The 14,989-nt window shown below is 42.1% G+C and overlaps 1 pseudogene; it reads right to left on the reverse strand.

The window, feature by feature from the left end:
* LOC101655665 overlaps window positions 1-11,745 on the reverse strand; it is a 39,281-nt pseudogene extending 27,536 nt beyond the window's left edge.
* Between the last annotated feature and the right edge of the window lie 3,244 nt (window positions 11,746-14,989).

Raw genomic sequence — 14,989 nt, forward strand, 5'->3', positions numbered from 1 at the left:
GGTCTAGCCAGACTTGCAAGGTAGAATTGGGATCATGATAGTGGGGGTGGGGAGGAAACATTTAGGAACTAGAGGAAAGTTGTATCCTTCATCGTTACAACATATTTTTATCTAGATGTAACTTCCACGTGCATATGATGCAATGGAGAACACCATGGCTTGAATCAGGCACACCTTAGTCCTCAACATAACATCCTTGCTCTTCAATACTCTAAAGAGGTCTTGTGCAGCAGATTTACCTAATGCAATACGTCTTTTGATCTCTTGATTGCAGCTTCCATGAACATTGATTGTGGATCCAAGTAAGACAAAATCCTTAACAACTTAAACCTTTTCTCCATTTATCACGATGTTACTTCTTGGTCCAGTTGTGAGGATTTTGGTTGTTGTGATAGTTAAGGTTTATTGTGCCAACCTGGCCAATGAACACTTGTGGGATTAATTGAAGGGCGGAGAGATAAATGGCTCGGTGAGCCTCACCTTTATTGTCTCTTGTTCTCTGATGGTTGGACCAGTGTGCAGCTAGCTGCCTTAGCTAGTTCTCTGCCACAGCTGACAAGGCTCACTTCCTGTGAGACATCCCTGAGAAGCCACAAGGGCCTACCCTGATGGGTGCTGGAGAAGCCGCGTGGAGACCCCTGTCATCGCTGATATGCTTACACACTCACTGATTCAGCTTTCTTCCTGCATTTGGCGTCATTGCATGTGTTTTGTGAGATTGAAGAGGACTTCGTAGATGGGTATCAGGCATATGGGCTAATGTTGGACTTATGGGCTTCGGCAGCACTGGGTTGGAATGCTTTCTTAATGTACACTTACCCTTTATATAAAGCTCTCGCTTATAAAATATGAGTGTCTATGAATTTTGTTTCTCTAGTCTATCCAGACTAACTCAGTCATCATCTTACATGGAGCTGTAATCCATCCTGAAGGTTACAATCCTTGATCTTCAGCAGCAAGTGCTCAATTCCTCCTCGATTTCAGCAAGCAAGGCTGTGCTATCTGCATACCGCAGGGAGTTAGTAAGCCTTCCTCCAATACTGATGCCACACTCTTCTTTCCATAATTCAAGTTCTCTGATGATTTGCCTCGCATATAGACTAAACAAGTGTTGTGAGAAGATACAACCTTGACACACACATTTCCTGATTTTAAACCATGCGGCATTTCCTCATTCTGTTCACACAACTGCCTCTTGATCCATGTATAAGTGAGGCAAACTGATCAAAGTGACACAATTTTGTTGACTGCTGAATGACCTGCCTCCTTCCCCCACCCTTCTTGGAAAGCCCTGCTAGTGGTTGATTTTAGAATCTACGCCTCTGTTCTCAAGATCAGGGCATTGTAATTAATCTCATTACTCTTCAGTATTGTTCCTTTTGATAGTGTAATCCGAATGTTGTGATTAATTTGTTATTCTTTAATATTGTTCCTTTTGATGATGTAACCAGGATGGTATAATTAATTTTACAATGTCCTTTGTAACAGATATACCCTGCTTTGATCTAAAGAACGTTACCTGCTCACTTTATAGGAAAGTCCCTGATAAATGGGTTTTTGCCTATATACACTGGCTATTATCTCCACACTGCTCTGCAATCTGAAGAATTGCCTTTAGATTCTTGCAGTCTGGTTAACTGAATAAAAATTTTTCTAGATTTCAAGAAATTATAATGGCTGTCACTATAATGAAGTGATCCAGAATTCCCATCCTTCTCAAGATTATCCACAGTTTATGATGGTCCACACAGTTGAATGCCTTTGAATAGTCAAGGAAACACAAGTAAACATCTTTCTGCGATTCTGTGCTTTGAGTCAAGATACCTCTGATATCAGCAATGCTATCCCTTGTTCCACATCCTCTTCTAAGTCCAGCCCGAACTTCTGGCAGCTCCCTGTGAGAGTACTCCTGCAACCATTGGTAAACAAGCTTAAGGAATAATGTATCTGTGTGCAACATCAATGATATCATTCGATAGTTTGAGGATTCTGTTGGGAAACTGCTCTTTGGAATGGGCACAAATATGGATCTCTTCCAGTCAGTTGGCCAGGTAGCTATCTTCCAAATTTCCTGGCACAGATAAATATAAGATAATATTGAAATTCTTATTTTATCATCCTAAAAAAAATAAAAAGATAATATCGAGACCAGCTTTTATCTTTTATTATAAACAAAAGGAGGCACGATCTGTCATGAGAAAACTTATGTACAAAAGAGACAGACAAAAGTTAGGGGTCCCTGCAGTAAGATGCTCCAGGGTCCAGAGCTTTAGAAGGGGCAGGCTTATGTAATCTTTAGGTCACACAGCCAGCATGGTAGTGTCAAGATTACATAAAGGGCATTTTGTAATTCTTAAGGCATACAAAGAAGCATTAACTCATTAGTCCAGATTGGTCAAGGACAGAGGGGAGGATGAGACTGGGAACATGAAGTAACTGATAAAATTTCAGGTGGCTGCTTTCTGCAGCCTCTGCCAGGGAACAGGGGCAGAGTGTCTTTATCTCAGGCAGAGAGACATGCCAACCATTGTTTCAAAAACTCCCATGGCTGAGCCATCAGCTTTCTCCTGCGGGCCATGAGCCATGGAAGTTGGTGGCTGTCCTATTTGCTGTCCTAAGGAATAAACAGCTTTCCCCCACAGACAAGTGAATGCTTCCAGTGTTTCTTCAGCTTTCTGAAATATTTCTTTGAGTACTCCATCAATTCCGGGAGCCTGGTCTTTGGCTAATGCCTTCAGTGGCGCTTGCACTTCCTGCAGCACCGATGGTTGTAGCTCTCATGCTACCTCCTGAAATGGTGGATTATCAACTAGCCCTTTTTGGTACAGCAACTCTGTATTCTTTCCATCTTCTCTTGATGCTTCCTGCATCACTCAATATTTTGTCTATGCAATATTTCAAAATTGCAATTCAAGATTTGAATTTTTTCTTGAGTTTGTCCAATTGTGAAACACATTACTGGGTCTACCCTTGGAAAAATATTATTACTACAGACATTTCATTCCCTATTATGAGTAAAATATTGCACTAACGTGACTAACTGTTAATGCTGGCAGAAACTTTTGAGATATGTAATTTAGTCCAATGTTCTCTTATTACAAATGAGAGTAACGATCACTAAGATGAAATTAATTTTCCAAGTTCACACTGCTAGCATCAGCAACCATTTCTACTCACTGTTCTTATGATAGATTCCTCTTGAAATCTTTGTCAGAGATCAAATCGGTTGAAGCACAATTACCCCAAAGAATCCTGTCTTCTCATAGACCCTCCCTCCACCCATATCTCTGGCCTGTCAATCTTGTGTGTTCTTAAATTGTAATATTGGACACAGAGTTGGAATTAGATACTGTGGTCCTTAACTTGGAACTTTATGGATTCATGACCAGAATAACATGAATAATGTGTTCAGAACACTATTAAGTGATTTGTTTTAAGTGGTGGAATTTTGAGTTGAATGGTAAATGGCTTATCCCTCACTGCCATGGAGCTCATTTTGATTCATAGCGATCCTCATAGGGATTTTGAGACTATAAACCTTTATGGGAACCCAACCAAACTCTCTGTCATGGAATCAATGCCGACTCTAAGTGACCCTGTAGGACAGGGTAGAGCTGTGTGTTTCTGAGACTGTAAATTTTTACAGGAGAAGAAAGCCTGTCTTTCTCCCTTTCATAAAAACAAAAAATCTCACTTTTGTCCCTTTGAGTGTCTGGTGGGTATGAACATATTGTTAACAATCCAATGCTTATTCAACAGTGCCACCATGGCTCTTTAGCTGGTGCTTCTTAAACTTGGGTTTCATAATCGAATCACTTGGGAACTTTAAAAATTGCCAGTATCTGGATCCCAAGCCTATAGATTCTGATTTAATTGGTCTGAAGTGTGACTTATGCATTCAGACTTCTGAAATATTCCTAAATGAATCCAATAATCACTAAAGGTTAAGAACCTCTGATCTAATCTAGCTCCTCCCTCAAATTTCTCCAAGTTCATTTAGTTTTAAATATCAATGACGGGCATTCTCCAGGCTCAGGAGTAGCACAAGTCAATGAATTCGAGACTCCCACCAGCAGGACTTCTTTAAGCTAAGACAGAACACCAGGGAGTGTCTGTCCCTGAGGCTCCTGGAATAAAAAAGCACACAAACCGACTGCCACAGGATCAACTCCATGGGACAGCGTAAAATTGTTCTATCTGATTTTCGAAGCTGTACATTGTTAAATTTCTCTTCTCCCATGGAGTTATTGATGGTTCAAACTGCAGACCATTTAGTTAGTAGCCAGATGCTTAACTTGCTGTGCCACCAGGGTTTAATGAAGCCTTATTCTTGAATCAAAATGTTGCTGAGAGCTTGGTTTCAATTGTCCTTATTGTGTAAAAGATGATGTTATTGTTCACACAGATTTGCATAAGGTCACAGTGGGTCTCATTTCCTGAGTTTGTAGGAGGACTGCAACATAAAACTTATCATAATTACCTGCAAAGTTCACTCAAATTGTTTTGTTATATTATTTTAAAATATTCTCTATTGCAATACTTGAAATTTAATTGAGCCCCAGCCTCACTAATGAATTCAATGAACAGTGTAGCACGACACTGCCATCAAGTTGACTCTGACTCGGAGCAGCCCCATATAGCACAGGGTCAAACTGCCCCTGTGTGTCCTTGAGACGGAAACTCTTTCTGTTTGCTTGTGTCTATTTATTTTTTATTTTATTTTAAATAATCATTTTATTAGGGGCTCATAGAACTCATCACAATCCGTACATGCGTCATTTGTGAGACTGAAACTCTTTATTGAACTAGAAAGTCTTGCTTCTCTTCCAAAAGAAAAAATAGCTTTAAAGAGAAAATGTATTATTTGAAGAGATAAACACCTTTAAGAATAAAGAATAAAGTCTCGTGGACTCTTGGGATTGACAAGGGTTATTATATAAATAACATTCCTATATGAGATTTTTTCTTGTACTAAAATTCCATGAAAATCAAACAAAATCTAATGAGAAATACTGAAAAAGAGTAAAAGGCATGAGATCTTGTGACAATTATTATTCAAAAGTAAGTACCATTCTGGCAAGAGCCAGACCAAACCCAAAGATTCATATGTCATCAACAACAGATGCAGACAGCACCTGGAACGAAAGGCATCCTACCCTCCACCCTCCACCCCGTACCTACCATATGCCTTGAAGGCCCACGGGGGGTGGGGGTGGGGGGACGGGGGACGGGAGAAAGACTAAGGCAATTTGAGGTCAGGGCACTAACCAGCCCGAGGGGAAGGTGTTGTTCGTGTCCTCACAGGAAAGGGGGTGTAGGGGTGGGCTTCATTCCGGCTGGCGATCCACGAGGCAACGTTCCTGACGGAGCAGCTGGCTCCCGAGATGACTTGGGTTGGCTGGCCTGGCACCAGGCAGGCAGCCTCCCCCTGGGTGACGGCGTTGAGAGGACAGCACTGAAGATACAGGGAGAGCGACCGGTCTGACCTGCCCACATGGGGACAAACCAAGTGGACAGTGCGACAGACCAGTGATGGGAGTGACCCCATGAAGGCCCCGAGGAACCCCGATTGTGGATTTCTGGCTCGGGAGTGGGCAGTACTTGGCACCCCACCTGAGCTACTTGGAGGTTACTCACAAGGGGACCACACTGAAAATGTAAAGTGTAAATGGGGCCGGGGGTGGGAGCGGCTGGAATGGGGGGGCGGGGGGGAATGCAGCAGCGTGCAAGATCGCTTCATCCGGGACTGACTTTGGGAATAGCAACGTGGAACTGTGGGAAACTCATCTTTGGGGCACGGATTGTGCATACGCTCTTGGGTCTTCTTTCTTGATGGTCACAGAATTCTCTCTCTTCTTGCTTCTGAGATAACTCAGTCATACGAGCGGTCGTAAGGCAAAACTGAACAATCCCCTCTCTTAGTGTTTCGTACTTCTTATTTGCATAGGTCCACCCAATCATTTGGTGAGAATTACAGTGACATGGATGGAAGAGTAATTACAAATAATTCCACTTCATCTTAAGAATTGACAAAAAGTCATACAACCTGTTACCAACCCTTAGACCACCTCCTATGGTTTGTGTATATTATAAGTGAGAGAAAAGGAGTATATGAATTTTCTGTTCCTTATACTGCCACTATAGATTTCCAGAATGTAACAAATTTATTTATACGTAGAATAGCAAACAGATAATGATTGTATCTTTGTCTTCTCAATCTCTCTCTCAAAAACTATTAAAAATACATGCACCAAATTAGATATGGTTGGTTTCCACATAAACTTTGGCTCTTGTATGTCAGGCCAGGTTGACTAGAGAAACAAATTCAGTGACACTTGTATATGCGTAAGAAAGAGCTTTATATCAAGACGTAATTAAATATCAAGAAGACATCCCAGCCCAGTTCAATAATAGTCCACAAGTCCCTCTTCGGACTCACGCAATCAGATGTGATGATGAAAATACAGGACTGTCACAGGTCAGTGAGTGCAAAGTCATGTGGATTCAGGCGGTGGACAACATCGCAGGGCTCCAGTGGCTCTCACAATGGCAGCGAGCAGGACCATGAGGGCAGAGAGAGAGAGAGAGAGACTGGCCTCAAGAGAACTATATAGTCTGGTCATACCTCGAAGTGAGGTCATCAGGGTGCGACCTGATTGACAGGCTAAATGTCACCCCTACACTTTTATATATCTTCAAGTTGACGTGAAATTATGTAACTACCACATCTTGTTACTGGGCTCTCTATTGTATAAACAGCTGCTATATATACATTTTCAAAATAAAGTATAAATATTTTCCTATTATAGGTATAACACATCTCACTCTGTGGTCTGTAGCAAACCTCATTAGTTAAGAGTTTGCCTAACAACCACAAAAAATGAGATGCTCGAGACCCTGCTGCTTCACTGATAAAAGGAAGGATTTAAATAATAAGAGAAAATATATTTTGGAAAAGTTACCCAGTTGCCATAGAACCACCTTCAACTTATGGAAACCCTATGTGTACTAGAGTAGGGTGAGCTCCGTATGGTTTTCAATGGCTGATTGTTCACAAGGTCAACTGACCTTTCTTCTGAGGCACCTCTGCATGAAATCAAGATCCCAAGCTTGCAGAGAAGAGCAGAGCACATTTTCCTGAGGAAACAAATCCTAGCTATAAGAGGCAACTCAAGAGGTCCTGGTGGTGATGGAAATGTTCTGTATCTTGACTGTATCACTGTGAATGCCCTGGGTATAATATTATTATACTACAGTTTGGTGCAATGTTGCCATTGGGGGAAACTGGGTAAAGGATACAAGGGACCTTGGTATAATTTCTTAACAGCTGCATGTGAATATGTAATTATCTCTAGTAATTAAAAACAAACAAACGAACTTTAGAAAACTTTCCTCTCGCTTCCAAAAGGTGGTTCTGGGCCCTTGAGTCTGATTTGACTCCTCATTGTTGTGCAGAGGAGTTGGTTCCAACTCACAGAATGAAACGCTCCCTGGGCCTGCATCGTCCTCACAATTATTTTTATGTCTGATCCATTGTTGTGTCCACTGTTCAATCCATTTTGTCAAAGGTCTTCCTCTTTTTCGCTGCCCGTCTCCCTTACCAAGCATGAAGTCCTTCTTCGGGCGCTGGTCTCTCTTAACAGCAAGTCCCAAGTACATGAAATGAGCTCACACCGACCCTATGTACAATAGAATGAAACGCTGCCTGGTCCTGCATCACCCTCACAATTAACCTTATGCTTGAGCCCATGTTGCAGCAGTGTCACTCCATCTGGTTGAAGGCCCTCCTCTCTTTTGCTGTCCCTCTACCAAGCATGAGAGCCTTCTCCAGGGACTTGTCTCTCCTAACACTATATCCAAAGTATTGGAGACACAATGTCACCATCTTTGCCTCTCAGGAGCATTCTGGCTGTATTTTTTCTGAGCCAAATTTGTTGGGTTTTGGCAATCCATGGTACTTTCAATATTCTTCATCAGCACCATAATTCAAATGCGTTCATTCTTCTCCAGGCTACCTTAGAGCAACCAGACATGTACAACAGGAACCTATCCCTGACCCTGGGCCATCGCCATCTGTCAGTCCATCTCATCTCAGGTGCTCCTGTGTTTCCTGATGACCTTCCACTTTGGGAGTAGTGCAGTTCTGCTGAGAGCTTAATTTTAGACTCTTGGCCTAAACTGTGAGAGAATAGGTTTATGTTGCTTTAAGCCACTTGATTTGTGATCATTAATTTGTTGCTGCAGTCTCTGGAAAGGAATACAATAGTATTAAAATGAGAGTTGAATAATGTTGGTATTATTTTTTACCTCATAAATCTTTTATGTATATGAGGTGCTTATGCCATAGAAGTGCTTAAACATTGGACAACTCATAAAAAGGTTAGCAATTCAAACCTACAGAGACAGCGTGCCAGAAAGGTCTGGAAGGTGCTCCATTTCTGGAAGGTCACAGTGGAACACAGTGCTACTCTGAAATACACGGGGTTCCGTGAGTCAGAACCACTCAGTGGCATTTGGTGTTTGTTTTTTCCCTGGAAATCTACTTGTCTTGCAGACAGGGCACTAACTGCCCTTTGTTCTGGATTTTCTTTTTGCTTCGCAAACAGCCGTGAAGAAGCTGCATCTCTCTTCAAGACAAAGCCCAGGGATGATTACTTCCCATTAAGTGAGATTTGGGTTCCTCCTGTAATTCAACCCACTGTGTGCGCGTGTCACCCTGTGGGCGTAGGGCTGGAAGGACTGACTGGTGTGAAAGTGCCAATTCTTTGGCTACTGTTATTGCTGTGAGTAGTAAACGGTCTTTTATCTCTGATACGATGAGTCGCATATCTTCTACCAGCATCCATGAAACTGTGGCAAGCTAATATGTCAGGGCGGATGTAGGTTAAATCTCAGTCTCTTTACAGTATTGACAGGTAAAACACTTAAATTTTCTGTCAATAGGCTGTGTGGAATGTCTTTGCTCCCTCCTCACCTGTGGACATGCCTAATGATATTCCTGCCCCATCTCTTACAATTTTTATAAACTTGTGTGAACACCATTGGTCAAAGAAGCAGATAAATTACAGAGACTGAGTTGCTATAACCTTTAAAATGTTTAAAAACTAGGGACGCAGGATAAAGGAGATGAAACTCTTTACATTTGGAATCTAGTGAGTCTTGTTTTAGAGTGAAAATCTAAAAAAAAAAAAAAAAAAGAGGCCCCCAAATCTGAAATATAATTTAGGGAGAACATTATTGAATTGCAAACTGGAGACTACACGACAAAGACAAAGATGCATCCTACAGATGAGGGTGAGCATTAACACTAGGTCAAAGGTTTTGAAGGAACTTGGAGATGTCAAGAGGATATGGGAGGGCAAAGGAAACCATCACCAAAGCATTATGAGTAACAGATCAATACAGCCGTTTCAGTTGGGACTACCCAAGCAGGAGCCGGGCCATGATTTCAACAAGTCCCTTGTGTCGGACAGAAGAGTTTAGAAGATCAGTCTAGGGTCCTCCAGCCAAGAGAGTCAGGCGGTGACTCATGAACAGGAGAGCCTACCACCCCAATTACCATGGAGGGCATATCTAGACAAGTCTCCTAGGACTATGCTGTTTCTTGCTTCTCCCTAAATTAGCCAGGGGAGTAACAGTAATTCACTCTCTAAAGCACTCAGCCTTTAGAGCACTGCTGGTTAATGGTCAATATGAATTCAATTGATATTGAATTTATATGAAGACCAATAAATAGATTTTGAGCTTCCATTGTAAACTATAACCTTCGACGAACTCAGTGCTCAGAAACGTAAACTCTAATAAGAAAGGCTAAAGGCGAGAGTCTCAAAGGTTCCACCAGCTTGTATCAAACCAGTCAGGCCTTTTTTTATGGTTTTGAATTTTGTTCTGCATTTTTCTTTTCACCCTCTCTGTCCATGATTTAAGAGTCCCAGTGGTATAGTGGTTATGAATTGGACTGCTAACCACAAGGTCAGCAGTTCAAAACTACCATCTGTCTGCAATGGAAAGGCTTTCTACTCCTGTAAAAAGGAAGTTTCAGAAACCCATAGAAGCAGTTATACCCTGCCCCGGGGCATTGCTATGATAGCAGGGATGAAAAAGTTAGCCTGATAATCGCTGAAGACAAATGTGTGCATAAGCAAATGTGGTGAAGAAAGCTGATGGTGCCCAGTTATCAAAAGATATAGCACCTGGGATCTTAAAGGATTGAAGGTAAACGAGCAACCATCTAGCTCAGAAGCAACAAAACCCACATGGAAGAAGCACACCTACCTGTATGACCACGAGGTGTTGAAGGGATCAGGTATCAGGCATCAAAGAACAAAAAAATCATATCATTATAAATGAGGGGGGATGCAGAGTGGAGACAAAAGCCCATCTGTAGGTAACAGGACACCCCCTTACAGAAGGGTCATGGAGAGGAGAGGAGCCAGTCAGCTTGCAGTGTAGCAACAATGAAACATACAACTTTCCTCTAATTCTTAAATGCTTCCTCCCCTCCCACTATCATGATCCCAATTCTACGTTACAAACCTGGCTAGCCTAGAGGATGTACACTGGTACAGATAGGAACTGGAAACACAGGGAATCCAGGACAGGTTATCCCTTCAGGACCAGTGGTGAGAGTGGTAATACCGGAGGGTGGAGGGAAGGTGGGATAGAAAGGGGGAACCGATTATAAGGATCTACATATAACCTCCTCCCTGCGGGACAGACAACAGAAAAGTGGGTGAAGGGAGACATGGGACAGGATAAAACATGACAAAATAATAATATTTTATAAATTAGCAAGGGTTCATGAGGGAGCGGGGAGCGGGGAGGTAGGGAGAAAAATGAGGAGCTGATGCCAGGGGCTTAAGTGGAGAGCAAATATTTTGAGAATGATGAGGGCAACAAATGTACAAATGTGCTTTATACAATTGATGTATGTATGGATTGTGGTAAGAGTTGTATGAATGAGCCCCCAATAAAATGATTTTTTAAAAATGAAAAGAAAAAGCCAGCCAGCCGTTAATGAAAGACTGGAAATGTGTCATAGTTTGGTTTTGGTCTGTTGAGATTTCATTTGTTAAAAGGGATGGAACAGCCCCCTCCCTTGTAATAAAAAAATTCCTTTTATATGTAATCAACAAGGATGTTCTAATTCAGGAAAGGGAAATCAAGGCCATTTAGCTAAATATAGAGGCTGAAACTTTAGGAGGTAGGTCTGACAACCCCTGAATATATTAATTGATGTTCTCATAATCCCTTGGGGGAAAGTGTACTGCTTCCTAAGAACATTGCTCTCTTTGTCTCATTGCTTGAAGGTTCTCTGATCATTGTAAACTTGCTAATTATCTCCTGGGCCTGTTGCAAAACCTGTTAATCATTCTCCCTTCCCTCCCCTTCCCATACAACCTGCCATAAAGCTTGAGGCATATAACTTGTTGGATTTTTACTGAATCTGAAACCGTTTGGAGGTAGAAAACCCACTATTTCCTTCTATCAGCTCTAGCAGGAATAAATTTGGAATTTTTTAAAGCAACCTGTTCTGTCTTTGGCTAAAATAGTGATGGACATCCCAGATCCCTTGTCTGCCTAAAACAGCCAGGAGTTGGAATTGACTTGTGGTGGTGAGTTTGGTTTGTGTGTGTGTCCAGGACCTATATTGTGATACTGATCACAGTGGTCAGTAGTGGGAGCCAGGTACCATCTAATTCTTCGGATCTCAGGGTAGTGGACGCTGTATTTCATGTAGTCCATGTTTTATTCTCTTCACCCTTCTTTTCTCTGGACAAGAAGAGACCAATAGTTACATCTTAGATGGCCACTTTTAAGATTCTCATCAATACTCACCAAACGAGTGTGTAAGACATTGCCTTGTAGATTCTGCTATGCTAGAACTAAATCCACTCCTGGGAGTCTACTTTCAACTAGTAACTCACTCACTCACTCACTGCCATCTAGTTGATGCCAAATCATGGCGACCCTATAGGAAAGATAGAACTGCCACTGTGAGTTTCTGAGACTGTAATCTTTATGAGAGTAAAAAGCACCATCTTTAACCTGCAGCGCAGCTGGTGGTTTCAAACTGCTGACCTTATGGTTGGCAGCCAATGTACAATCACTACATCCCCAAGGCTCCTCTATAGCTAAGCAATAGACAGGCCTTTAATGTGATTAATTACACCAGGGAGATATGTACCCCCAAATTTTCCCCCAAATGAAGCTCAGTCGGACACATGTATGCAGAAGCCCTGGGAGGAAGAGAGGAGAGTGCTGTTATATTGACTGAATTGCAATTTACCTGACACAACATGTATAAATTGTTGAATGGAAACTAATTTTCTCTGTAAAATGTCACCCAAACAATGATATAGAGCTTTTATAAAAAACCTGCCAAGTCAAAAAAGTGGAGCCATGGATGACTATATGGGCATCAATAAATTTTATTGTCTTTAGAAAGTCGTATCAAGTCAATGTTTTAGTTAAAATATACCATCCCCGCTTGTCACTTTAAACCAGACGAAGAGATGATTGTTGACAACCTTTCTCCAGGCAGGAGACACATATTCCCCTCTTCCTCCTCCTTCCATGACCGAAGCCCCATATAGCCGATAAGGAATTGTGCTGGTGCATTTTGAATTTTACGAAATGTCTAATTGGTACTATTTGTGGTTAAATGTTGTAAATGAGTCATGTCAATACTTCTGGCAACATTCAAAACCAAGAAAGAAAAGACTAGGAAGAATGCTTCCATTAATAAGCCAAAGCTGGTCCTGGCAGGCTGTCGGCAAAGTCAAGAGACTGTTAAGTTTGTCCCCAGCACCCCCACTCCTTTTCTTGTTTGAGCCCCTCTCACCAGGACATGGGTGCTTTCGCTTGGTAAGGCCATCATCTGCTGTGCCAAAGCTCCAAGCCTCCCCCAATCCCCGACCCACCAGAGAAACGGATCTGTCCTGGGATCTCTCAATTGTTGCAAACTAAGAGCATTTCCTTCAAACTTATTTGCTTTCCAATTAAATCCATCACGAAGGGTTATTGAATGACCCAAAGGGTTGGATTGAGAAAGCCATGTCTGTGTTATGCACATGCTGTGCTTTGCCTAGAAAAAATAGCAGGATGTGATGAGGATGGAGGAAGATGCTCGGGGCTCACTATAGTCTTCCCCTGCTGCTCTTCGCTGTCATCCTTTCGATCATGACTCCTGGCGAAGCCCTATGAGTAGAGCTGCTCCAGAGAGTTTTCTAGGCAGTCACCTGGAGGAGCAGAGCGCCAGGCCTGCCTGTGAGGCACCTCTGATGGTGCCTTCAAGCTGTCAGCCTTTTAGTTAGGAGTGCACCTCTTGTTGTTGTTGTTGTTCACATTTTATTTATTTATTTTAAATGTATTATTAATTGGGAGTTAATACATATAGCATTCCATAGTTCAATCACGCCAAGCAGAAGTGTACAATTGCTACCACAATTCATTTCCAGACATCCTTTTTCTTCTTGGACTCCTTGATAGCATCTCCCTTTTATCCCTCCACCACCACTGTACCACTGCCCCTGAAACCCTTCTTCTACTTGCAGCCTGTGTTAGTCCGGGTAGACTAGAGAAGCAAATTCATAGACACTCGTGTGTCTATAAGAAAGAGCTTGATATACAAGAGAAATTGAATATTGAGAAAGCATCCCAGCCCAGTCCAGATCAAGTCCATAAGTCTGTTATTAGCCCCTATGTCACAAGTCCAGGACCAGTCTGTAAATTCCTCTTCAGAGTCATGCAACCCATGCGATAATGCTGAATGCAGGAAGATCACAGGCCAGTGAGTAGAAAGTCTTATGGATCCAGTAGTAGTAGAGGCATCTCAGCTCTGGCAGGGGTCTCCACATGGCTTTCAGCTCCAGGGCTCTAGCATAGTTCCATGTGTCTTGTCATTTGTCTCCCACAGAGTGAGTGAGTGTGTGGTCCACCTCCAGCAAGCTACTTATGTCCTTAGTACAGGGGTCCTCAAACTACAGCCCGCGGGACACATGCGGCCCACCAAGGACATTTATCTGGGCCGCCAGGTGTTTTTGCCCCATTTTTTTACTTCAAAATAAGATATGTGCAGTTGCATAGGAATTTGTTCATAGTTGTTTGTTTTTTTTAACTATAATCCGGCCCTCCAACGGGTCTGAGGGACAGTGAACTGGCCCCCTGTTTTAAAAGTTTCAGGACCTGATAGAACCTCCAAATGAGATAATTAAGCTGTGACCTGATTGACAGGCTAGACTCCACCCCTCCACTCTTAAGTCTCAAATTTACAACAGATTATGTAACTATAGGTTCATCAATCCTGGGTTTCACAAACCGAAACACAGAAAAGAATATTAGGGGGGTGGGGTGGGTATTAATTTTATGTACAGCAAAGGCATTAAACTTGTTGTATCCAGGCTGAAAAAAACTAAAGAAAAACATACCAAACAACTTCAAGAGGGTGACCCCTAATGACATAACACTTCTATGATACATCCTAAAATGAACAAACAAAACAGAAACACAGAAAATGTTAAACACTAAAATTAGGTCCATGTACATCAGATGGGGGATCAACTGACAAAGTTTTCACTGTTCAAGTCAGATTTATGCCTTTGAACTTCTGTACTCATCTCTCCAAAGCACTCTGTTTAGTACCCACTTTCCTCCTATCCCTCAATTGTGGATAGAGGGAGTTTATAGCTGGCTTCTTTTCCCATGTGGTTCCCACAAATGGATCTTGGGCTCCCACTGTCATCCATAGCCTTCTGCAAACTGGATTCTCACAACTTAGGCTCTGATACTAATCCCTCTTTCGACTTTGGGTTACATGATTTAAAATCCTTTGGTGACATGATGGTGTTCTTCTTCCATGTGGACTTAGTTCACACCTCACTTAGATGGCTGATTGTTTGGAGACAAAGCTTTAAGACCCTAGATGCTATTTTATCTGATAGCCAGACACCATCTACCCTGTTTCCCTGAAAGTAACACATCCCCCGCA

Source organism: Echinops telfairi, unplaced genomic scaffold (genome assembly GCF_000313985.2).
Source record: "Echinops telfairi isolate 266 unplaced genomic scaffold, ASM31398v2 ScPeMD7_5;HRSCAF=22, whole genome shotgun sequence".
In the NCBI taxonomy this organism is placed as follows: domain Eukaryota; kingdom Metazoa; phylum Chordata; class Mammalia; order Afrosoricida; family Tenrecidae; genus Echinops; species Echinops telfairi.